This window comes from Notothenia rossii (genome assembly GCF_949606895.1).
Source record: "Notothenia rossii genome assembly, chromosome: 10".
In the NCBI taxonomy this organism is placed as follows: Eukaryota; Metazoa; Chordata; class Actinopteri; order Perciformes; family Nototheniidae; genus Notothenia; species Notothenia rossii.
In genome coordinates, this window is record NC_136908.1 from 23,782,409 (window position 1) to 23,808,614 (window position 26,206).

Here is a 26,206-nt window from a genome sequence, read left to right on the forward strand (position 1 = left end):
TCACACAAAGTCATTCTTAGATTCCTTTTTTTGGCATTGCCTTCTTTGTGCTCTTTTTTGACGCTTATTACATCAAGCACTTATAATTACTTTGACAATGATATATGAATATTTAAAAGTAATCTTTAGCATTTTATCCACTAGGGAAAGTTTTTCAATCTGCACTTGTTCTTCATCATCTACGCCCTGTTTCACAATCCCTCACACCTGGCCGATACGAGCGGTCGTGTACATCTGGCCGCTGGGATGGGGATGCGGGTAAGATGCACCTCTGTTGTGGCCGCTGAGGGAGAGGATGACCTTGCTATGTCTCCTTGCATTATCCTTCCTCTGCATTACCAGCAAAGCGTGGAATAACTCCACAACAGAATCAGCCGACACCTGTTTACAAGTCCCAGCGATGGCGGAGATAAATGAAATCAATACCCCGGCTCCCGTGCAATCTTTCTGACCACAAGTTTATATCATGGCACTTCTTTACAGCGCAGAACTGATTATGAAGCATACTGCAGATCTGCTTACTTGGAAAATGTGCAATTATGGGCAGCAGAGTGCAGTATTGGTGGAGTGCAGATACTGTAAGCCGTTAACCACCTTTTGAAATTGTTACGGTAAGTAGAGAGGAAGCCGCATGCCTCATGATCAATGCTCATCATAAAAGCTGGTAATAGCAGGGAGGGACTTCACGAAACAGCTTTAGACTTCATTAACTTCATCTTTGTTATGCTGAGCCTTGAATCTATACCTTTCCAACATAGGGACACAACGTCATGATTAATTCAGTTTCTCTCCAACTTCTATATTGCTTTTTAAGGCATTCTACAAGTTAACATAAAGTAAGATGAAGTTTAATGGATCATTGACTTACTGCACTCTGTCAATAGTTGCAGTGATTCTTCATAACGAACAACATTCTGAACCTTTTGTCTAGTGAAATGCTAAATCAGTGCACTTTTATTCATATACAAAAGTATATAAGAGTCTGTGTTTTATAAAAGGTAATGTTTTGATTATACTGTATGTAAATCAAAACATATACTCCATCATGAGTACTTTAAAGTTTCTCTCAAAATCTACATTTTGAAACATCATTTGTAAAGATCATGATAATGTTATAATTAGTATTCACATAACACTCATTTGAACGCATCATAATGAAACTCAATGGAACCTAACTTTGGTAACGTTATTGGAGAGCACAGTTATTTAGCCAAGTTGGAGTAGCTGGCTGCTAACAGCTAACGTTAACCAGCTCTTATCATTCTAACATGCATTTGCTTTTCATAATGTAATGTTTCATTATCAAGACAAAATAAAATATCCCAGGAAAGCTCTGTCTGTCACAATATCACCAGGTACTATGCCAACTGCGATACTGTATAAAAACGATTAATGCATATTTTAAGGATTTTTACACCAACCAGATACTGACTTTTGGTTATATCATACCTACCTAATATCATACCTAATTCTTTGTCATGACTTTAAAAAAAGCAAATCTTTAGCAATTCCAGTAAAGTAAAAACTGTAAAGTGACAAGTATCAGGTCAAGAAATACGTAGTTGAGTCAATCATGGTCTATAGAGTGGCAAAGTCACGCCCATCTACTTCCGGTCCATGGGACCTTATTTCGGGAAAATTATGTATTGAAGTCAATGGAGAGAGAAAACGTATCTTTCGATCCTGTTTGAATTGTGCCATGAATTACACATATGATGTTTGTCAATCTTAACAAATAATGTCCAGGTCAAAAAAGTCACAGTTTGTCGTAAAACTGTTGAAATATAAGACTATGAAAAATACGCAACTAGAAAGACTAAAAATCCCAGAGTCACGTAAGTGATGTCATAACTGATGTCAAAATTGTTTTCCTCCACCAAATAAGAGATAGTTAAGATAAGATAACTTTAAGATGCCTGTGTGCTTAGTAGGCTACCAGGTTGTTATCATACCAGCAATGGGTCTTGCTCATTCTTTCGCTTCCCGTCTGATGAAAGGACCAGGAGTGGCTGGATCAAGTTAGCTACCTAGCTAGTAGCAAGCATGCATTACAGTCTTAGCCTTGTCTATTAGCCTTAACATGAAGTAACATCAAGTAACCCAAAATGTTAAACAGTAAGAGTAGTCATATTTCGTGAACCCTTTGAAGAGTACTGTCATACCGGTGTGATCATTCTATGACCAATCCCCACCATTTAAGCCCAGGGGAGAAATGCTAACGCTACATTAGCATTGGCGATCTGTTCTACTTCATGCTATCTGCACAAATGGTTGACATTAAATATTAAAAAGATCAGGCAGTTCAGAGAGAATCAAAGGAAGGAAGGCAGGCAGGCAGGCAGCTTTGCATGACATTCTTCTGGACGTGTTTCATTGCGGTGATAGTGAGGGTAGTCAATCCCTTGTTTGGCAAGACAGTAGTGACGGCCATCTTGGTGACGTGTGTAATTCGTGGCAAAATTCAAACGGGATCGAAAGATAATCTTTCTCTCTCCATTGACTTCAATAATTTTTCCGAAATGAGGTCCCATGGAGCTCCCCCGGAAGGGGAGGGACTTCGCCACTCTATAGGGAAGCACTATACTATGCTGTTATAAAAGCTCTGAGAAGAAAGTGAGAAGAAGTAAGAGTATGTTGCATCTTGGAGTGATGGGGAGAGTCTGTTTTCTGCTGTGCTAAAGTAAAGCCCTGACTGGGAGACAGAGACACAAGCAGCAGCCTAATGAGACAACAACCGGCAGCTGAACCCCATTAGCACTCTTCTTATACTGTATATTCCGCTCTGCCGGTGTCAGTATAGGCAGCCGAGTGTTCAGAGATAAAAGAGCGGGAGCGGAGATGTCATTGAAGCGGCGCCTGAAGAGTCTCCTTGTATTAAGTTGGGTGGAATTTCCAAGCAGAGAAAATTAAGAATGTACCTTAACTGAACCCTTGCTGTCCTCTGAGTTTTCAGTGTAGAGGTGTTCACTTTTCTTTGCTCCTGTACGTTAAGTCCTGTTTTCACTTTATCGTTGGGATCATGAAATCCAGGGGTCGGCAACAGGCGGACCGCGGTCCGGATCCGGACCCAGACGCCGACCTATACGGACCCGGACCTATAATCAATACATTAATAGGGGATTTCAATTTTGACGGGGCGATTCTATTTCAACCGCCGCCGAAAGAGACGAGTGAGCGATACAGCGAGAGAAACACAGAAGACGAGATGAGAGCGCGACAGAGAGAAGCGGAGAGGAAAGCGTGAAGAGAATAATTAGCGATACAGGGAGAGAAGACGGAGAGGAGAGTGAACAGGCGTGTTAGCGGCAGACAGGGAGAGACAAATAATTACACATGGCGCTCTCCAAGAAGAGGAAAGTGGACAGTGAGAACAGAGCTTTTAACCCTGAGTGGACTCATTCATGTTCATCCTGCCCACTGGGAGCACAGAGCCCGTGTGTCTCATTTGTTCAGAGACCGTGGCGCTCATTAAAAGTGCCAAAACGCCACTATGAGACAAACACAAAGTGTTTGACCAAACATTCCCTCTCAAGTCAGAACTGAGGTCACAACAAATAAGCAGTCTCAGAGCCCAATATGATCAGTCCACCAGGATCAAAATTAAAACTAAATTTCGTTCCAGGGCAGGCTAACCGAGGCTAACCAATGAGCACCTGCATGTGCATGAGAATGGCCCTGACACAATTTCAGCCGAGATTTACAAACTCCTGCAGGACAAGCTCGAGCTCAATTCTCGCACTGAATTAAAAAAAAGTGAGTGAGGGACTGCAATATAAGAGGGAAAGAAAGAGAAACTTTAAAATTGTTCAATTGTTATGATGTGTAAAGATTGATATTGTTCTACAATCGTCATAAACTGTTAAGCACTGTTCGAAATGGGGAGGAGCTAGGGGGAGCTTGGCTCCCCCGAAGAGGGAGGGAGCTCCCCTGAAGGCCGACTTTGAGATAAATAGGGGGAGCCCAAAACAATCGTGCATATTTGTGTCACACAGATTAGAAATGTTGAGTTTCTGTAAATAAAAGTTCTTGAAATAAATAATAGTTATCGTTCATTACAGTTTCTGAATATTTGTTTTATATTTGTGAATATTTCTGGGTGTTGCCATCTGTACGTTGCGGCGCTGCATTCTTTACGCTACTTACGTTGCTATTGTTACGGTGGCGATGCCGGCGCGGTATTTGAAATATTCATATTGATATTTTTTTAACTCTGGCTTTGTGATAACATATGGCAAAACGAAAACAGCAAAGAAGCGAAGGAGTCTACAAATGACAACGTGAACGGAAAACAACTTTTAGTTGGCCGGCTGTAAGCGGCGTTAGGGTCGAGTTTGACAGCTCCTCACCGAGTTGAGTAAAGTTGGGACGATATTGGCAGATTCAGATTTCACGGATCAATAACTCATGAACAAAACGTTGTTCAGACACAAAGTACGTCTCCTAAGTACCGTGGTAAGGTTGACAACGAACTACAATCACATTTTGATTAAAAAAAAAGCCAATACGTGCTGTCCTCCAAACTGGACACATTACATTGGTCTCTTCGCAGCCGGAGAAGAAACGAGTTCTCAGGGACCGTCTGCAAAGTGCAACTCCGAAAAAAGAGAATACAATAATATTCAATCACTTCACATTTATACAGTATATTTCTACCAAACTCACTACACACATCAATAGTCTCCTGTTGGTCATACTACAGCAAAGAGTTTGGAAGAATGTGCTTTTGAATAATTTTGGGGAATATTTATTATGTAAAATCTTCAATAAATATGGGGGGGGGGGGGGGGGGGGGGGGGCTTGGGGACCTCTGTGTCGCCTGTCAGCGCAACTTATATGATGCCGTTTAGACAATATAATAATAAAGGGTGGTGCCGGCTGTCAGCGAACCGATCCGGCCTTTCTGCGCGACTATCACTCAAATGCGGGACATAGTCTCAATGTGTGGGACGCGGGACAAATAATAAAAATGCTGTGTGTGCAGTCCCGCACAGTGCGGGACACCTGGTCGCCCTACACACACAGTTCTGCCCCTCACACACACACGCTTCAAATCAAGTTGCATAAATGCTTGAGCTACGTCTTTATTATAGTTACTGTGAAATCTGCCTATTATGTTTTCGTCATTATTACAACAAACACACACTTGCAACTGATAACACTGGCAATGATTTTAGATTGATTAGACTATTAAAAAAAGAAATCATGCTTCAAATAAGTGGGGGTACGGCGTAACCCCGCGTCCAACGCCCACTACACCACTGATAAGGTTTGTTTTCTCATCAGGAAATGCAGACCGGCTCAAACAAAAGATTTTTAAATCATCATCCTCACGATCATTTAATGTATCATATGTTCGCCGAATTGACATGAACGCACTAATAAATGTAGTTTCATCCACTTGAGTTTACAAAAATAATCGATTTGTTTTTATATCAGATCCGACGGGAGGAAATTCAGCAGCTCTCACTACCGATTTTTAATCCTAATTTAATCATCATCTTCACCAAGATCATTTATGTTTATGTTCGCCGAATTGACATGAAAGCACTGACAAATATGAATATACTGTAGTCAACTTCATTAAAACGTTTTTAACGTGCCTAAACTCAGTAATTCACCATTTCTACGCATGACAACACACTTTGTCCGTGTTTGGCTCTCTCGCCGCACAGTGAAGCGTTCCCGCATTGACGTCACTTCCGGCTTCCCCCAAAACCTCAAAATGAGTCGAAGGAATTTTCCCGCGATGTTCGAAATTATTGATATTTATCGGAACGGTATCGCTTTTTCTTTTTTAAACTGACGGTTCGAGATTACTAGTAGCCCACTATTTCATTGCACAACAGTTGTTGGGTTCGTGTCACAGGCTCTTTAAGTCATGATGTGAAACGGTTGACAAAGAAAAAGGGAAACTCAAGCTGCTGCTACACTTTATTTTATTTATCTAAAATTAAGCACTTTTAAGATGCACATATATTCAAAAGATATTTTATTTATTTTCTCTATTTGATTTTTAAATGCAGCCCGAGAGGAACATTACACATATCCACAGTATTTACTGTATATTTCACGATCTGTCTGTGTTGTGTTTTGTCTTGTCTTTTTCTGTCTTTGGTTTCATGTTTTATTTTGAAAAGTCTTCACCCCCTGTCTTGCCTGTCGCTTTCTGTCTGTTTTCCCTCCTACCTGAATACCCGATTGTGTTTACCTGGTGCCCCTGTGTTTTCTCTTCCCTCCTCACCTGTGTCTTGTTTATGTGATTAGTCTTGTGTGTATTTAAGTTCTGTTTTTTCTGTCTGTCATTGTTGGTTCATTGTTTGTCTTTGACTGTGTCACAGGGTAGTGTTCTGTTTCTGACGCTTTCCTTGGAATAAAGGTATTTTTTTGTTGAAATCTGCATTTGGGTCCTGCCTGCTTCACTCAACCCTGACAGTATATCTGTATAGTTCAGGGGTCGGCAACCCGCGTCTCTCGAGCCGAATGCTAGTTATGGCCAGTGTTGGGTGTAACGCGTTACAAAAGTAAGGGAGTTACAGTAATATATTACTTTTTGCTGTAACGGAGTAATGTAACGTATTACTAATGAAATGTGGGTAATATTTGACCCTTTACAATGCTCAGTAACGCAGTTACAACACATTTTAACCCAAAATTAAATGGTGTTTTGTTTTTTAAGAATGTACTAACATAGCGAGCCATTCCGATACCAGAGACAAATTGTGTGGGTAGATGAGTAAACCTGGTGTGTTTACCCTTCAGGCTTCGCGTTGGGATCTTCGGGGGTGCATAGGCATGCATTGCACCCCCAGTTGAATGTTATGCACCCTCTATTCAAAAAAGAGAACGGAGCGAAAAATACAACAAAAAAATGGTGTCAGGTGCGCGTGACCTGCTTCGCTGCGCGTGCATCATTTCCAAAGTGCTTCCACACCACCAGTGACACACATCTGTGGATAATACGAAAATGGTTAAAGCAACCATCACTAAACGCCAGCAACACTGCATCTACTGCAGACAGTAGCAACAGGTCAGATGGGGACATCACGTTACCCTTCGTTGTGGACACTAGCTTACTCCCGCCTGACTCGCCGCCCTCGCTCCCGGAGCAGCAGTCTTTGTCGCCCGAAACTACGCCGCCCCTCTGCGGCCCGCAGGTGCCAGGATACCACGGCAAAACAGAGCCTTCCCAGGTATATCTAAACAAGTACCCGCCAGTACAGTGGGGTAAGGCGGTCATTTTGCAGCTCGTGGCATAAAAATAGACAATGGCTAGAATATTCATGTGATAATAGTGCCATATTCTGCCTTGCCTGTAGAAATGTTGGGTCAAAAATAATGCATACAATAGCACATGCCTTCACCACGAATGGCTACAACAATATCTCATATCCCAAGCTTATCAACGAGCTAATGTTGCAGCTGAAATGTTCTCCAGGTCACAAAGTCAACCTCACATGATGATGTGAACCAGTTTTCAAGCACAGTAAATATTTTCTTCCCAGAGTATATGGGACCAAGGTGATGATGTAGTACATGGTTTTAATAATACTTTTGCTTTTCAATGTTTGCCATTTCAAACCATGAGCTGGTTCAAATAATATTTGCCTTGATTTACAATATGTTCTCATTTGTTTTATCAGTACAGTTTTGAAGCTTTTATGCTTTTCTTTGCCATAGTCCACTTTGGTCTATATGAAATATTTCAGGATTGCACTTTTAACTCACTTGAAATGTTCTCACTTGCTTGGTTTCAAAACATAACAAAGGCCATAATCTGTTCATTGGGGACCATCAATGCTATTTTTCATTGCTGTTGCCGGCACCTATTGCACATGTAAACCTACTACTGCTGCGCTCCCTGTAATCTCAGATGCACCCTGAGTCCTTTTGTTCTGGAACCGGGCCTGTACACGGCCATATAGTAAACAAAATACAGAGCCCATTCCGTGTCCTGTTATTGTTTACTTCCTGTCTGCCTTCTTCTGGTGATTTATCTGACGTCCAGCGCTCCGTCTTTTAACCTCTTTTCCTTTCTCTTTCTGGATCCTCCTTAGCAACCTTCCTTATAGTCCTTGACAGTGGTCTGTACTGTATTAACAACGTGTCACATGTTAAGAATTTACAATTACAATAGAGTATTCAACTAAGCCGTGTAATACAAGTTGTTAGTAGCCTTAAGGGCCTACACAGTTGTTATGCTATACCACATTGCCCTTCACTGAATGTATAATGAGCTGCACTTTATTACATTTCAGTATTTCAAATACCTAGCCATTCTTTTGCGGTTATTTTGGTGAAAGTAACTAAAAAGTAACTAAAGTAGTGTAACTCATTACATTTCAGAGACAATAATATTGTAATCTAACTTATTACTTTCAAAAGACAGTAATATGTAATATATTACATTTTGGAAGTAACTTGCCCAACACTGGTGATGGCAAAATGAAGCATCGAACCACTTGGACAATTGTGTCGGAAATAGGTTCATTTCTCGAAGCTTCAGTTACAGCGACCTCTCCTGGCGAAGTGCAAGGCTGCAGTGGGTTTAACGTATCTTTGCCTTGAAAAATATTCGATGCACACACACACTAAGACTGAATATCATGTTCTATTTGCAATTAAAGATTGATAATTGTGTGTATTGGGTTATTGAGAAGAGACTAGAGAGTGCTGAACATTTCTTTGGGCGGAGAGGGCCTTTTAACAGTCATTAAAGTATTACATTTGAAAAGCAATGATTACAAGTGTAACTATTCCGGGCTTTGGACATCGCCGCATTCTGGCCGCCGTCTCTATCCACTGGGCTATCTATTCCTAGACCATTTAAGCGTTTTTATACTAGTCATTTTCTTTTTGTTCACAACTTCTCCACATTTCGAAGTGTTTCACGAGCTCGAACGACCTATTTTTCTTCCTGGCTGGCTCCATAATGATCCAAACGCAATACTAACAACTCAACAGCAACAAGGCAAACTACGACGACAATCCCACAGATTGCCAAATTGTGCATTTTTTTGAGCGGTTATAAAGTGTCACTTATTAAGTGACGCTCAAATTCAAACAGAATCGAGACGAGGCAGTGCATTGAATGGCGAACAAGTGAGTTGATTCATTCAGGAAATTAAGCAGTTGCTGGTTGGTTCGGACATCACATGTCACGTGATTTGAAGCAAGCTTCGATGCAGTAGGCTTGTTTGAGACGAGCTGCGGCTCGCCTCGAAAGTAGACGAGAATAGCCGATCGCAGCCGGGGGAGGTCTCAAAAAGCTTGCCTGAAATCGGACAGCTCGGAGTCGGCTTCTTCTTCTTCTCTCGGTTTTTTGGCGGATTGCAAACAACTTTAAGGTGCATACCGCCACCTCCGGAGTCGGCTTGACTCGGTTTGCATATAAAGAATGCACAAATGTGTCTAATCGTTAATGTCAGATATGTACTAAGTAAATACATTTGTTCCTGCTCAAGATTAGATTCAACTTTATTGTTATTGCACATATTACTGGTACTGAGACAACGAAATGCAGTTTAGCTTCCAACCAGGAGTGCAACAAGCAGTAAAGTGAAAAGTAATGTACACAATCTACAGAATAAAATATAGGATGAATTGAATGATGAATAAACAGTGTATGAATACACTAGATCAGGGGTCGGCAACCCCTGGCACGCACCGTAACCAGTGGCACACTAGGAATAAGTGGAATAAGTAAATATTGAAATTGTATTTTCAGATCCTGAACGAGACAGAGCGCGTCTCCCCGTTACATGCAGAAGAAAGCCATGCACGTAACGCAGCCCCGCTCTCTTTAACTCCAGGGGACTTTCTGCCGCTTTCCTCCGTGGTGCAGTGCTGATCGTTTCACCACGGAGGAAAGCACTTCACTAATTGCAGTACCCACAAGGAGCTGAACAAATGCCGCAGTTTTTGCGTGGCTGTGTCTTTGGTTGAAAGCCCAGTGGCGATCTGCTCATCTCTCGAAATAATATGCTACAAAGGGGCGGACTGGCCATCTGTGTGTTGAACTTTCCTGTCGGCTCCCAGACCGTAGTCGAGGAGGGCAGAAGCAACAAGCTTCAGGTTCAATAACCCACTTTAGCTTAAATGACTGGAGAGAGGCGAGCTCTTCTTGGGAGGCCGTTGCATTTATTTAGCTGTTCTTCTGTTTCACAAAATACATCACAGACCTCTGTTTTTCTGCTTCCTCGTTTCACTTCCAGAAACATACACACGTTCCCTCACTGTCGCTCTACCATCCACAAACACACATGCACAAGCCACACCCCTCTTTATCGCTCTCTTAAAGGGACAGCGATCTCATCTCACTCTGCATGACCCTAATATCATAACATGTGTGTTCTGGAGAATCACAGAACGGACGATCGTCCTTATTATTATGCCGTTTAAACCAATTATTTAAATGTGTTTGTTAAATTTGGCATCATAAGTTGCGCTGACAGGTCCACACACTGCTTCCCCGCAGTGAGGCTCCCCAACCCCCCCCCCCCCCCGTTGATAATTCTCGATCGTTGGCATGCTGATAACAATTTTTTTTAAATGGCACTTCATATCAAAAAGGATGCCGACCCCTGCACTAGATATACACAGCAGCCTGTGAGCAGTATTAACAGTGTGTATGAATATGCTAAGATATATAAAGTATGAAAACGGTAAGCAGTCCAAGTATAGTATAAGAATATATAGATATTAATTTCATGATGATAAACATTGTGGAACAATGATGAAAAATGGGAATGGAAGTGCGGTAAAACTGACACAAAACAACAACAAACTTTTGCCGAGCCAATTGGAGAGTTTCATCACCACCACGTGGTAAAAACCACCAATGAGCGCTCAGCTCGAGATACCAGCGAGTCGTTTCCCATGAAGCATTTCGCTTCCGCAGCCCGTGGAGAGGAACTGCGCCGCCTCGCCGCGCCTCGCTCTCAAGGCTGCGGGCGTCTTTGTCCCGCGAGATTTCAACGTCTCATGTAGGCGAGCCTCCAGAGCAAGTCGGAAAAAATGACTAACCTTCATGCAACGCACTAAGACGTTGATCGAAATTCCGCAGGTCTGCGCAGGTCTCGCTTGTCTCAAACAAGCCTACTGCTTCTATGGAATAGGAAGTCCAGGCCATCAATATCGAATGCTCTTTAAGCCCTCCGCTCTGGCTCCCTTGAGCTTAGACAAAAATAAGAAGGAAATAAAATACAAATATTTGTAGGACTATTTATATTTTGTTGCACGGTTGAAAATGTTTCGGATCTTGTATTTTGAGACTTTTAATTAAGTCAACTAAAATATGTGTCATACGTATCCTGCTACGGTCCTGCACCAGCGCCTTTTCTTGCAGGCGATTAACCTGACCCCCGGCTCGATGAGCGAACTATAAATCAAAGAAAAGAAAAGTATCGGAGGAACACAGAGAGTTTAATTCTGTGTGGTTAGAGTTATATGCTTTCACAGCAAACGATGCTGGCTTAACGGGATGTTTGATATGTGGAAAGGAGTTGTTAGAGGTGCTGCAGTCTTTACGTATTGAAGGAAAAACACGGAAGAGGAAGACAGCTGACGATCTTCAGTGATAATAGAGTGGCGAAGTCCCTCCCCTTCCGGGGGAGCTCCATGGGACCTTATTTCGGAAAAATTATGTATTGAAGTCAATGGAGAGAGAAAGATTATCTTTCGATCCCGTTTGAATTGTGCCACGAATTACACATATGATGTTTGTCAATTTAAAAGATAATTTTGCCAGATAAAATGTATTAAGAAAACGTAACGTGGGAGAAAATATGTTTCTAGAAGATATGTAGAAAATAAAAGTATTTGAGATACGTTCATAATGAATCTGGCTAAACGTAATTGAGAATGCAGTTTAGTTCTGTGGGAACGTAATTTTTAGGAGACAGGGTTGCCATAATACATTCTGACGAAAAATACAAATTATTATGAATACAAATAAAATAAAAGCAGCCTCCCGTGAGTTGCTACAAGCTATAAAGTAGATTTTAAAAACGTTTTATAGAATAAAAGCTCACTGCTGGACGTTGTAGAAATGTGTGTGTGCACCACGACAAAGGAGCCTCATTCACTTTACATTGGGGTTGTTTGCGTGGTGCGGACACGTAAATGTAGCAAAGTTCGTGACTCCACCACGCAATGCAGTGTTAAGGAGTCGTGGTGGAGTCAAGCATTCTGGTGAGATCAGGTTAAGAAAAAAACTGTAGTTTTTGTCTATGATGTAACAATATATACAACTTTATAAGCTATCAAGCTATATGTGTTGCGGCTCCAGACAAAAATAATTTGTGGAAAAGGGGGCAAAATGGCTCTTTTGCAGACCCCTGGTATAGGTCAATGTTAATTGACAATAAATATTGTTGTTTTTGAATTGTACTTTCTTTATTTGATTGGCAGTCAGTTGTTGATTACATGCAGACGTTGATAAAGCTACAGACTACTTCAATATATATCACACTAATTCATAAAGCAAGTTAGACATTTTGATGTTCTGGACCTTTGCATGGGGAGATTTTCTCTAACTGGACCTCGTTGAATGTTAGTTGAATACCCCTGATGTAGACAGTTGAAATGGCTCTGCTCGTGTTGCTGAGACAGGTGGCTGCGTTTTATATTCTGAATGTTCGTCCTGACAACTGACACTGTTGTCAGCTTGTTTTGCTGATTGGAAACAATTAAGCCGTCTCGCTGAGGTGATTTCTGAAACAGTCCCTCTGACGTGCTGCGTTCATAAAACGTATAGCTGCTGTTCTCAAATTGTGTCAGCCGCACTTTGATGGTAATTTGCCAGAGATAAAAAGCTCTAAATCACCGGGTATAACCGGATACACTGGCAGGTGGCATCGACTTATGAGAAGGAATATCTACTTCTCTGTGTAGATAAACTGCTGTTTAACTATCAGTATACATTCAGAGAAACACCCCACTTATTAATACTATATGCTGTCTTTCATGTTAAATTAAGCACACCATCTGAATCAATCAATCAATCAATGTTTATTTATATAGCCCAATATCACAAATGTTACATTTGTCTCAGTGGACTTCACAGTTTGTACAGAATATCAGTATGACAATACGACACCCTCTGTCCTTAGACCCTCACATCGTACAAGGAAAAACTTCCAGAGAAAACCCCACAGTTTAAAGGGAAAAATGGGAGAAACCTCAGGGAGAGCAACAGAGGAGGGATCCCTCTCCCAGGACGGACAGACGTGCAATAGATGCCGTGTGTAAATTGAAAAGATAATACATTTGCAACATAGGTAGTCCAAATGTTTTGAAATGCATGTGTGTATAATAAGAAGATGAATCCACGAGGATATCCATCCAGGACTTATGATCCAGGACCGCAGCCACGACTCAAGATCCAGGACTCGCAATCCATGACACAGGACCGCAGGATCATCCATGACTCCGGATCCCGGCGTATATAGACACCAAAAAGAAAGAAATTTGGGGAAGCTGGGTTAATCGGAACATGAGAGTACACAGGTATAGACAGAGAGAAGGAAGAAGTAAGATGTCCCCCGACAAACTAAGCCTATATCAGCAAAACTAGGGGCTGAATCTAATCAGCCCTAACTATAAGCTTTATCAAAAAGGAAAGTCTTAAGCGCACTCTTAAAAACGGATAGGGTGTCTGCCGTCCGAACACAAACTGGAAGCTGATTCCACAAAAGTGGAGCATGATAAGAAAAGGCTCTGGCTCCCATTGTACTTTTAGAGACTCTAGGAACAACCAACAACCCTGCATTCTTGGAACGCAATGCCCTAGTAGGACAATAGGGTATAATGAGTTCTTTAAGGTAAGATGGCGCCTGCCCATTAAGGGCTTTGTAGGCGAGAAGAAGAATTTTAAATTCTATCCTGTGTTCTATAGGGAGCCAGTGTAAGGCAGCCAGAACAGGAGTAATGTGGTCCCTTTTCCTAATCTGAATCCCTCTCAGGACAACATTAGTAAAGGAGGTTTGATGATTTTGTCTTTTTTTTTGTATTACCTCAGGACAGGGGCGGATCTAGACAAATATTCATGGGGTGGCAAGAGGGTGGCAGGAGAATTTGAGGGGTGGCATCCCCTGGCAGAAGTATATTCTGATTTAATCGCAGTCATATCAATCAATGCTAACTTGGAAATCCACAATATTGATATTTTAACAAAATAACATTAGGTGAGATTATTGTAGCCCATCAGTAAACCCTTAAATATAAATATATAAGGTGGCACACGTAATTTAATTAATTTTAACTGAATGAGTTGGTTTAACTCTTAGACCAGCAGGGGTACCAAATAAGCAGACTGCTGCAATAAATACATTAATTAACTGTCTCATCGATGTGTGTCTGTATGAATAGGATAATATTAACAATCATATTATTCCTATCAGCTATCAATCACTGTTATGATTCACATATTCAGTGTTATTATTAAATAAACTATATTTTTTTGGAGGAGTTAATGATGAACGTTCCTCAAGATGCTTGCTCACCCTCCTTCAAATATGAAAGACCAGTAATTACTATCATAATTCAAAAGAATCAAAGGAACAGTTCAGCGCCCCACAACTTCATTGCAAACAGTTACAACCTTGACTTTACATCAGAAAGAACAAACATTAAAGAAATTACTAACTGCATCAGTTAGGGTTAAAAAAAACTGTATTCAGCTAAAACATACATCGCTGCAGTTATTATCCAGTGGAATGCCGTACCTACTGCCCTAGTTAAATCAAAGTGGTTACTTTTTTTTGGCTGGGCAGTGAAGTTTTACACACCGTCTTAATTGACTTTCTCAGGACTTGAAACTGTTTTTTTGGGGGCAGACCCCCACAAAGAAGGAACATATATTTACACATGTAAGGTCATCATCTTACATAGTTTATTATTCTCATCGACTCATCCGTGAGCAGAGCATCAAGTTGGCATGCCTATAACAGCTGAATGTGGCGATTACCATCTTGATCAGCAAAACGCCACACAAACTTATTAAGATTTAAAGCTATGGTGCGTTTTGATTCAATGCTGAGTACAGCCAAACTTGATAGGCTCTTCTTTTTCATAGTAGACCGCAAACAGTTGCAGCGCCAGAGTATTTGTGTTGGGTAATCTATGGTAGGGCTAACCCATACAGTGGTGGGGCTCAAGTCAGTATTTGCAATGTAATTACATACACGCTTCCCTTGACAGTGAAACGCCACGCGTGAGGTTTAGATTATTTCCCTGTCTCAATCCAAATTGAACTGTATGAAATAAAAAGGCACATTTGTCTTGTAGTAAATAAAAAGAGCGACCTCGAACCAATCCTGCAATTTCCCCACAGGTGAAAGAGTTGAAAACCCAACCCCTGCAGGGGGGTCTGGGGGGATTGTCCCCCAGGAGATTTTTTGAAATACTAACATCAAATACACATTCTGGTGCTCTCTTAAGAAGACAAATAAATAAATATATATTACCACACAACGTATTTTAAAAAATGAATGTCATTTTAGTTTTTTGTTACTTTGTTCTGAAAGCTGAACCTGCTGCTCCTGACAGAGAGGAGAGGGAAGAGGCTGTGTGAATTACTTTACTGTCAAAATGAAAGACAGCCCACACACCTATCAATCATCAAACCGTGGGGTCTTATAGTTGTACCGATGTATATCGAGATGTACTACAGCAAAAGTATTCTCCGTCGGGACTTCCTGCAACAACACCACGCCGTTGTCTTGATTCTGATTGGCCAGAAGACATTATCAAAGATGTTCTATTGAGAAGACGATCACTACGTGACAAAAGTTTTCAAAACCGTTTCTAGTCTTCGGTATTTCCAGACAAGTGGCTACTGAAATCAATCTTACTAACTGCTGTCTGTGCAATTTACTCCGCGCGAGTTGACAGACTTTATTTAGCTTACTTTAACATCATTTTTCATGGTGGGGCTAAGCCATTTATTGGTATGGCTGTAGCCTACCCCAGCCATACCCTGACCGCAAATACCTCATTCCTTCTGTCTACTTGTATCCGAAATGCTTCTCGTTTTGCGCTGTCCTCCCGTTCAAATGAAATCGCCGCCAATCATATTTCCAAGCACGCGCCAGGGGGGGGAGGGGTTACAAGGCTCGCGTCTTGTGCTGCATTCACTTGCACTCGGACATTAGAGATTTTCTCTCATAAATGTCCGATGAGTCACAACTTTTCTTTCAAAACAAAGCTGCCAAATGGGGTGGCAGCTGGGGTGGCAAGGTATTTTTCTGAGGTGGCAGCTGACACCCCGTAGAACCGCCACTGCCTCAGGACCTTAGAAATGTAATCCAGTGCAGAATGGAGATATATTCTCATTCAATATTCTAGCAAACAGCGGTTGGATTTACTTTAATTCTAAGCTGAAATAGAGAGCTATCGTGCATCTGGTTTCATCTAAATCTGACATTTCATTTACGAGAGCCTCATAGCTTGTGGCAGCATCCCTCTTTAGATTAGATGGAGCCCTACAGGGAAAATGAGTTAGTGCAGCACAAAAAAGACTAGGAATTCTACTGGGGAAAGAGGAATATAGAGAGATAAATACATATTTTAAACAACAAAGTACATTCATGCAGTTTCTCTCTGTTGTAAATCAGGGGAAAGCATCTTAAGACCACCCACAACTGGCATTTTGACTCAAGAACACCCAAGAAGCTAGTGTTAATGATTACATAACCCTCTATAAGGAAAACTGCCTTTCTCCTGTTTGAATAAAACCATTGATAATTTACTTTGAGTGTGAGCCTATATGTCGTATGTGGCCACACTATTGAAGGAATATCCCCATAAAAGACAGTGCTGGTGAATGAATTTAACATGAACAAACTGTATATATAATACAGTGAAGAAACCATTTTTTGCAAATAATAACAAGGAACTGCACTCCATTACTAGAACATGCAGTCTGGGTACCATTAAAGTGTGAGAAAGAGGAATGGGGGTTTGTTTCTCAGGAGGCTGTTTAAGGAGGTGCAGGTGTTCTTTGTAAAATTTAATTAGGAGGAATATTTGTGTTTGTAAGCAAATAATTACAATAGTTTTTCTCGAGAGCATCTTTACCCTACTATAAAGCAATGGGATCTTCCCAAAATGACATTAATCAGAATGCATTACATTATCCTTTCATAATATTTTGTATTCCACATTTTTGAGTTTCATTAAAGAATATATCAGCACTGCTCATAGTGTTTCTTGTCCCCTTTCAATCCATCTAATTTATCTCCGTCTCACTCCTTTTCTTTCTTATTCACTCCCTCAGTCCCTCTCCAATTCCACCTAAACTCCCCCCCCCCCCCCGTCGCGCCTCTCTCCGTCAAAGTTAATTCTTTCTGCAGTTTTTTTTCTTTTTGTTTTCCCTTAATGTCATGTGTTTGATTGAATCGAGAGGACCTCTCATCTTCACTGCCGTGGGGCTTCACAGGGTACAGGGTGCCAGGGACAAGGATGGCAAGCCAGAGGGTGACTCGTCCTTCCTCTCCACACACACACACACACACACACACACACACACACACACACACACACACACACACACACACACACACACACACACACACACACACACACACACACACACACACACACACACACACACACACACACACACACACACACACACACACACACACACACACACACACACACACACACACACACACACACACAAGATAAAACTGATACAAGTAGTTCAACACATCAGACCCACACACATTAAAAAGTGTATTAGGAAATTAAAGTGGACTCACTGTTTTATCACTGTTTGATCCCGGAACCTGCTTTGATCAACGTACAGCTCCGCGAAACAACATCACACACACACACACACACACACACACACACACACACACACACACACACACACACACACACACACACACACACACACACACACACACACACACACACACACACACACACACACACACACACACACACACACACACACACACACACACACACACACACACACACACACACACACACACACACACACACACACACACACACACACACACAAAACCCCTCACTTTAATCTGTTCTCCAAATGTTGTTTCCTTCCCTGCGGTGCTGAGCCGGTTTTTCTATTTATGGAGGGATGTTGAGCTGATGTGAGATGATCGGAAAGTGCCTCGATCACATTGTAATTCTCCTTGAGGTGTGTGTGTTTGTGTGTGTGTGTGTGTGTGTGTGTGTGTGTGTGTGTGTGTGTGTGTGTGTGTGTGTGTGTGTGTGTGTGTGTGTGTGACATGAATATGAGAATGTCTGTGTGTGTGCAGACAACATGCATATGTGCATACGTGCATACGCGCTTGCTTTCAGGTCAGGTTTGTGTGTGTGTGCATTGTGGATGATGGGGATATAAACAGCCAGTTTATAGAGAGCAGATGTGCCTTTAATATGACTAAGTGGAGATGCAGGGAGGCACCACCAGGCAGACTAATCAACGCCTTGAAGAGCACAATTTCCCTGGCAAGGTGCTCTGTGTGTGCGTGTGCTCGTGTGTGTTGGTTTGTGTCCAGCATTGCACCAGTTATAAATGCAACCTCCTTAGAGTTTTTGTTTGTGCTTGTATTAACAAGTGGGCATTCAGTCACAAACCCAACTCAAGCATGCACACAAGCACAATGAAATGCTTTTGCTGGGCTCCGTCATTTGGTTAATTTACATGCTTTGCTCTGCACTCCAAATGAAAGCTGTTTGCATGCTGCAGTAAGCTTCTATATCTGATTCTGATGTCTGAATCTGATATTTCCACTTTGTTCTTTTGCACTTGTTCATTGCCACTCACCCTAACATTGTCACCTGCAATACATATTGATTTTTTCCCCATTATGTTCTTTCACATATCTGTGCTGCTTTGTGCATGCACCTTCACCTAGTGTTGAGGGTGGCATTTTAGAGGTCTAGACGTGTACCATATTTCTGCAATGTCCCCGGTTTTAATCAACGAGGCTAATTTGGTAGAGTAAAAGTGGTTGTCTGGTTTATAAGCAGGTTGAGGAAATGCACACAAAACGGGTGCACACACAATCTGTTTTAAAATCTGCCCTCGTCCTTCCCTTCAGTATATACATTTAACTTATAAGTGCTCGCCTCCCCCATCATAGGAGGAACACAAAGCATCTCAGGTTCCTGCAACCCTGCAAAAGTCTTGTTATGTAAATCAAACTCACAGAGAAAACTAATTAATGGTAAACAAAGTTCCAGGCATAAAAACTAATAAAGGTGTTCTCAAGTCTCTGGGTGCCAGGGAAAGAAAAACGTGCAGGCTTTTTTCTTCGTCACAAAGTAAGAGAAATAAATAATCATAAGAACTAGAAAACAGGAAGTAAGTGAGAGTGAGAGTAGGCGTACGGTAAGGGGGAGAAATGGTGATTCAGGAGAAGAAGAAAGGGAAGAGAAGAAAAAGTGATGGAGGGAGACAAGAGAGGTATTTCGGGAGGTGTGAGGGAAGAACACATCATCCCGGGGGCTCTGTATCTTCCCAGCCCTTTAATGTATTTAATTAAAGCCAACAGTATTATCTCTGCGCTCCCTTGGAGTGCCATTAGCAAAGCAACTCTCAGCTACGCATCCAGCTGATAGGGGAGGGGAAGGGAGCAGGGCAACACGCCTAATGATGGCAGGAAGCAGCATGAGAGGGACGGACGGATAGAGTGGGGGCAGAAGGAGCGCTGGAGGTCGGGACGGACGGGGTGAGAGGAGAGATTAAAGACGAAGGAGCGCTCGGGGCCCGGGGACGGACAGAGGGACACATTGGATGAAGATGATGGAGAATGGACGGATGGATGAGGCCGGGGAGTGAATCGTATGGAGGGGGGTGGGGGGGGGTGGATTTGTGGGATCTCAACTTCAAAAGGCCAAAGCTGGAGACAGGCTGCCGTGGAGAAAGAATTAGGGAGCTAAATGTGTGGGCTGACATGATACATGATCACATTATGCTGGCAGCTTGTTTAATCAGCCTTACTTTTCCCAGCCCCCGGCCGCAGAGTCGGGCTCTCACACTGCCCTGCGTCACAAAGGGCAGGGGGGCATGGGGCTGGAGAAGAGGGTCCACAGGTTGATGATTGTGGAATAAAAGGTTTGTTGTGTCAAATGATGATAAAGCTACTTCTTCTTCTTATCGTGTCCACAAGGCAGTCAGTTACAGGGCTTGGTTAGATGTGGTTCAGCCACAGCTGAACACATTGCTGTCCCTTCTCATTAAACTCTGCCAAGTCCGATGTTGTGCAGGGTTGCTCCAGCAAGGGGCATATCAGGAGGTGTTGCATGGTTTGTGGTTCAATGCCGCAGTCACACACAACGTCCCCGTCATTTAGGTATCCCCATTTGGCGAGAGTGGTTTTCTCACGTCCAACACAAGATCTTATTCTGTTTAGGCATTTCCACACTGCATAGTTGGTGTCTGCTCCAGGGGGCAGTGCCTCGCTCGCCTTTGGCTCCATTGTTGTTGCTGATGGGAGGTTGTCAAGTCTTTCTTCCCACCGAGTGACTCTTTCACTGCTTGTGTTCGGTGTTCCGAGGGGTGGGACGCTCTTCAGGAAACTTTTCCTGGACTTAAGGCGGCTTTTGGCTGGCACATGGCCAAAGAGAGGATGTCTTTGGTCAGTAGACTGTTGTTGGCGCTCTTTCTTGCTTGCTGCATTTCGTCGTATCTCTGGTGGGGCTATGCCTGCCAGGATGTACAGACGGTCTGTAGGTGTTGATTTCAGGCAGCCTGTGATAATGCGGCAGCTAGCATTGAGGGCGGGATCCAGCTTCTTGGCATGGGCAGCTCATTCCCATACTGCGCTCATTTGGCACTTGGCTTCACGGTTTCTCAGGTGGAAGGCACACACCTGTGTCTTAGATGGGTTTGCACGTAGGTGGTTCTCTTCATAGTAAGGTGTTAGCTCTGCCAGAGCGTTAGAGAGTCTGTCTTCCACAGTTTTGAAATCAGTGGCTTGTGCACCTATGCCAAGATCGTCTGCATAGATGAAGCGGCGGGTGTCTACACTTTTTGGTTGGTCGTTGGTGTAGATGTTAAAGAGAAGCGGTGCAAGCACACTTCCCTGTGGGAGGCCATTCCTGAGTCTTCGCCACCTGCTTTTCTTTCCTCCTAGCTCAACGAAGAAGTGCCTATTTTCAAGCATGCTTTCAATCAGCTCTGTCAGGCGGGTGTCTCTTGTGGTCTCCAGGATTTTACTGAGGAGACTGTGGTTGACTGTGTCATAGGCAGCTGAGAGGTCGACAAACAACGCACCAGTTACCATCCCTTCCTCATATCCGTCTTCGATGTACTGGGTGAGGTTGAGTACTTGGCTAGTTGTTAACTTGCCAGGGCGGAAACCTGCTTGTTCAGGGATGAGGTGTTCGTCAACGAAGGCACCAATTCTGTTGAGTATCAGACGTTCAAAGAGTTTGTAGGTGTGGCTCAAAAGTGAGATTGGTCTGAAGTTCTTGGGAGCGGATGGATGTTTCCCAGGTTTCAGCAGTGCTATAATGTGGGCTTTCTTCCAGATGTTAGGGAGCTTGTGTGTTGTTAAGCACTCATTGTAGAGCTGTAGGAGCCACGTGTTTGCCTTGTGACCGAAGTGCTTGATCTGTTCCGTTGTGATATTATCCAGTCCAATTGCCTTTCCTGGTTTGAGGATAGAGATTCCCCCTTCCAGCTCTTCCATAGTGAGCTGTCTTGTAAAAGCAGGGTCCTCGATGTATTTCTTGCGGTTCAGCTTGGTCTTTTTCCCTCTCTTTCTACTCTTTCCATTTTCGAGCAATTGGTTGGCAACTTGGTTGGCCGTGACTTTTGGGTGCTGAGGAGCTGCCTCAGGGTCACCTCGTAGCTTGTGAATAAGTGCCCATGCTTTCTTGCTGTTTTTTGACATGTCTGTGGACTCTATAAGAGCATTCCAGGTCTTGCTTCGCTCTTGGGCAATGCTTTCCATCACCTTCTCGCCTTGGGTAGTTGTTTCATCTGAGAAGGGATCTGCTTCAAACATGCTGACGTAGTTGTCATAGAGTCCTGCACAGTCCTTTGAAAGTCCCGGTATATATTCAACTCTACATCCTCATGGGATATGTTTCCGACCAGTTTTCAGCACCAGGTTAGAAAATTGGTCGTAGTTCTTGCTAACTGGTATTATGTTTGTGATCTTTTCTTCCAGCTCGTTGGTGAAACCTTTCCAGTCTGCTTTCTTGTAGTTGAAGCGCCTTTTAAAGGGCACAATGGTTGGGACTACAGCCGCATTGATTAGGATACCAATGGGACGGTGTTGGCTTGATGGAATAGGGTCCAGCACCGTCTTTTTACACAGTCCAGCGATGTTACTTGTGACCGTGGTGAGATCTGGGTTGTAGCCACGTTTCCAGCGAGCACTGAAAAACGAGTGTGGTAGCTTGGGGTCATGGATCAGACTTAGTTGGTTAGTATCCATCCAGTCCTCTACTGCTTCTCCATCCTTGTTCATTTCAGGGTAGCCCCACTGGATACTGTGGCTGTTGAAGTCACCATTAACGATCTGTGGTTTGCCGTGTATTTTGGGGATTGGCTGGGAAAATACAAAGTCTACAGGTGGTGGTTTGTAGACAGATGTTACTACAACACTGCTTAGCTCAACAGATAGGACTTTGATATTATGGCCATCTGACATATCTGTATCTTCTATAGCTGAGCCTGTTTTTACAAATATAGCACTGCCGTACTACCGGTGAGGTCGCCCAATAGCCAGGACCATTCCTGGTATGGTGGGGTGATTGTTTTCACTCCCTATGTGAGTCTCTTGCAAGCAGAGGACGTCACAGTGTTGCTTGCTGCATAGGTCGGCTAAGATGGTTTGTTTTGCAGAGGAGAACCCTTCAATATTCACAGATATGACTGTCAATGCCGGTTTTGAGGGGGTCCCTCGTTTACGACATCGACCTTTGTCTATCTCCAGGCATGATGTTTTCTCTTGGTGTTCTGTGGCTTACTTACAGCTTTCAGCGTAGCTTGTAGCGTAGCTTGTGCAGACTAGCTTGCGGCTAGCGTAGCTTGTGGCTTGTAGCGTAGCTTGTGGCTGTTTTGTAGCTTGTAACTGGTGCTTGTAGTGGTGATAGGATTAGCAGTATCAAGTCGATCTAGTTGATCTTGTCGATCTTGTCGATCTCGTCAATACTCCCAGTGGCGCGACGTGGACGCTCCTTTCATGACCCTCTTTAAAGCTACTGAACCCCCTCCACACAGGTTGCATGTTTCACTAGTTGTGTGGTGATGTAGTATTTTTTGTTGGCCGACCTGGAATTGTTCCTTTTAAGAGCACACTTGACTCCATAGCAAACACAAACATTTTTATACTGACACATTTTGTTCAGCAGGATAAAACACCAATTGAATCATTGTTAAGGCGGCAGTGGCTCAGTCTGTAGGGACTTGGTCTTGGAACCGAAGGGGCGCCGGTTCACGTCCCGATCGGACCAAAAAAAGATGGAGTGAGCTGGTAGCTGGAGAGGTTCACCTCCAAGGCCAATGCCGAGGTGCCCTTGAGCAAGGCACCTAACCCCGAAACTGCTCCCTTGGCGCCGGGTACCTGGCAGCCTCTCTGCTCTGCCACCTCTTCTATCTGCATGTGGTTGTGTGTGTTCATGTATATCCTCTGTGTTTGTGCATGTATATCCTCCCCTGTGTGTGTAATGTGTGTAAACACAACAGAGTGGGGAAAGAAATGTCCCTGTAAGGGATTAATAAAGTGTATCTTCTTCTTCTAACGTAATGCTGTAAAGGAACTACACGGTCTTATAGCTTCGCATCACCACCAAGACTAATGAGGACTCGTATTCGGTGTGATGACGTATAGAGGTGTAATTACTCATCTGATATAAACCACCTTTTCCTAAAACATGTTAAAGCTTTAGACGTTCACCAGTGTGGTATTTATTGACAAATGTCTTATTAACCACAAACGTTATTACAGGGTAAACATATTTTCTAAAAGAAACATTTGTTTTAAGACAAGAGAACAAGAAAAAGCTAAAATGCTAACTAATTTATGGGTTTTAACAATCATTCCTGCACCACTCTATTGCTGTTTGTATGAAGGTTTTGTGTGAATCTGTGAAATGTATTGATTGATGAAACATTTTTGAGAACTCCATCTGTAATTATCTGCGGCTTCTCTTTGTTTTGTATCATTGTACAGAGGCACATGTGACAACATTGTTGTAGTTTAAGCTAGGTATAACAACGTTTGTGCAATATTTACAACCTCCAAGCTCTTATATACCTCATTTACACCAACAGTGTTTCAGGGCCGGTTTCCTCTTCACACCGCAGCGGAGCAGCCTCTTAGCTCCGGAATCCGGTTCATTTCGAGCACCAAAAAATTGTCCGGCCAGAGCAAAAGCACCATCACGCTTACGTCGAGGCGGGGGCGGGGGCAGGGGCGGGATCAACTCCTGAACAACAACAAAAAGCCGGCGTTTTATCCAGTTTGTACACAACGATGAAGAAACTTAAAGGTGACCTATCATGAAAAATGCACTTTTGTACGTCTTTTATACATGAATATGTGTCCCCGGTGTTCCAGGGAACTCACCAAGTGTCAGAAAACACAACCCTCTCTCTTTTTCTCCATACCGAGATCTCTTAAAAAGGGGCTGCAACGGATCTGATACAGACTGATCAAGATTTGAACACTTCTGTGCCGTCACAGAAGTGACGCTACGGCTATTGGGCCAACTCCACCAATCAGGAGGAGACAGCCACGGACATTGCCGTTTGAAAGCACTGGAGACGCTGTAGTAAATATGCCAGGCCTGTAGATGGTGCTGTTCTCACAGAATCAGCCCATGCAAAGACAGTGTTAAATTGAGCAAAATGAGGAATGGCTAAAATTCATATCTGTTTGGTATTTTGAAAAAAAAAAGTATAAATATGCCTTATATAGGTATGGTCCTACACTATATTATTCAAATATAGCATGATAGGTCCACTTTAACAAGCAGCAGTGGTCCACTGAAGAGACCAGCTACCTACTGGGAATCTGGTCTTCCGAAGCTGGAGCACAATCGGCCATTGTTGTTGTTGTCGGTGTCAGCTGTGAGGGGTTTCCGCGCGGTTTGGCTTTATGAAGCAGGCACGCAAACGGTTACATCTTGACGCAAACGATGACGCAATGACGCAGCACCAGTCGGACTCTGGGCAGTGTGAAAAGAGCCGGAGCTAAACCGAAGGACCGGTTCTGAACCTGAAAAGCTCTAGCACGGAGCTTGAACCGGAGTTGCGTTGGTGTGAATGAGGTAATAGTCAGGAATTGGAAGCATGACAAACTAATGGGGAAATGATCCTCACACCTTCTTAATTATTTTTGCTAGAATGTTTTTGTATTCCTTTGAAATCTGTAAAATAATCAAAAAAGAAAAGGGAGAAAAAGAAAACATAATTAGAGTGTGCATCACAAAAATATGTTTTGTTTTTCTTTTCTACCGTCAGGGTAATCATCTGGTTAACCTTAATATTTAACATGGGAATAGCTCAGGCCTTCTGACCCTGGGGACGAGCTCGGTGGGAGTTTGGGGATTCGTGATGAGGGAGATAATCAGAATCTGAAAATTGTATTTATCATATGAGTTGCTCCATTTAGAATAAAAACAACAACATTTTTTATATAAACATAAGCGCAAATGTGGAAAAAAATATAAAACATAGTTAAATACATGCAATAAAAAAAATATAGAAAATACAAATATTTATAAAATCAAAATAAGTTAATTAATAAATGTGCACATTGTACAGTGAATAACAATACTTATGTAGAAGTGTATGTCTTACAAAGTATTGTGTATTCATATGAATAAATATATAACCGCTGAACTGCCCAGTTAAAAAGTGTTTTAGCTGCTGACGGTGAAATAAGTTCAGTGTCAGTTATTGACTCAGTGCCTCTGAGAAAGATGAATGTGTTCAAAGTAGCAAAATATGTTTTACAGCGCTTAAATACAAGCATTTACTGTTAAGTTTGATTGAGATGACTTTTTGATTTTGGCAGCTTGTAAAAGTGAACCACAATTAATCATATATGTATACATTTTGTTTCTTTTTGCCTTTAGGTTAACAGAAGAGGCTTCAGTATCCAAAAATGGGTCGCTGGATTCGAACCCCGTCCCAGCATCAAGGACTAAGCATCCGCTCCATCAGGTAATATATTAGGGCCCCCAAATCAATCAATTCAGTTTT

General features: G+C 42.6%; 1 long non-coding RNA gene across 1 annotated transcript in view; it reads left to right on the forward strand.

Moving 5' to 3' along the window:
• Nucleotides 1-6,946: 6,946 nt before the first annotated feature.
• The window catches only part of LOC307021058, a 29,539-nt gene continuing 10,279 nt past the window's right edge, over nucleotides 6,947-26,206 (forward strand). The window contains exons 1-2 of the long non-coding RNA XR_013803070.1: nucleotides 6,947-7,190; nucleotides 26,080-26,167. This is a non-coding gene — a long non-coding RNA (uncharacterized lncRNA). The remainder of the gene's footprint in view (nucleotides 7,191-26,079; nucleotides 26,168-26,206) is intronic.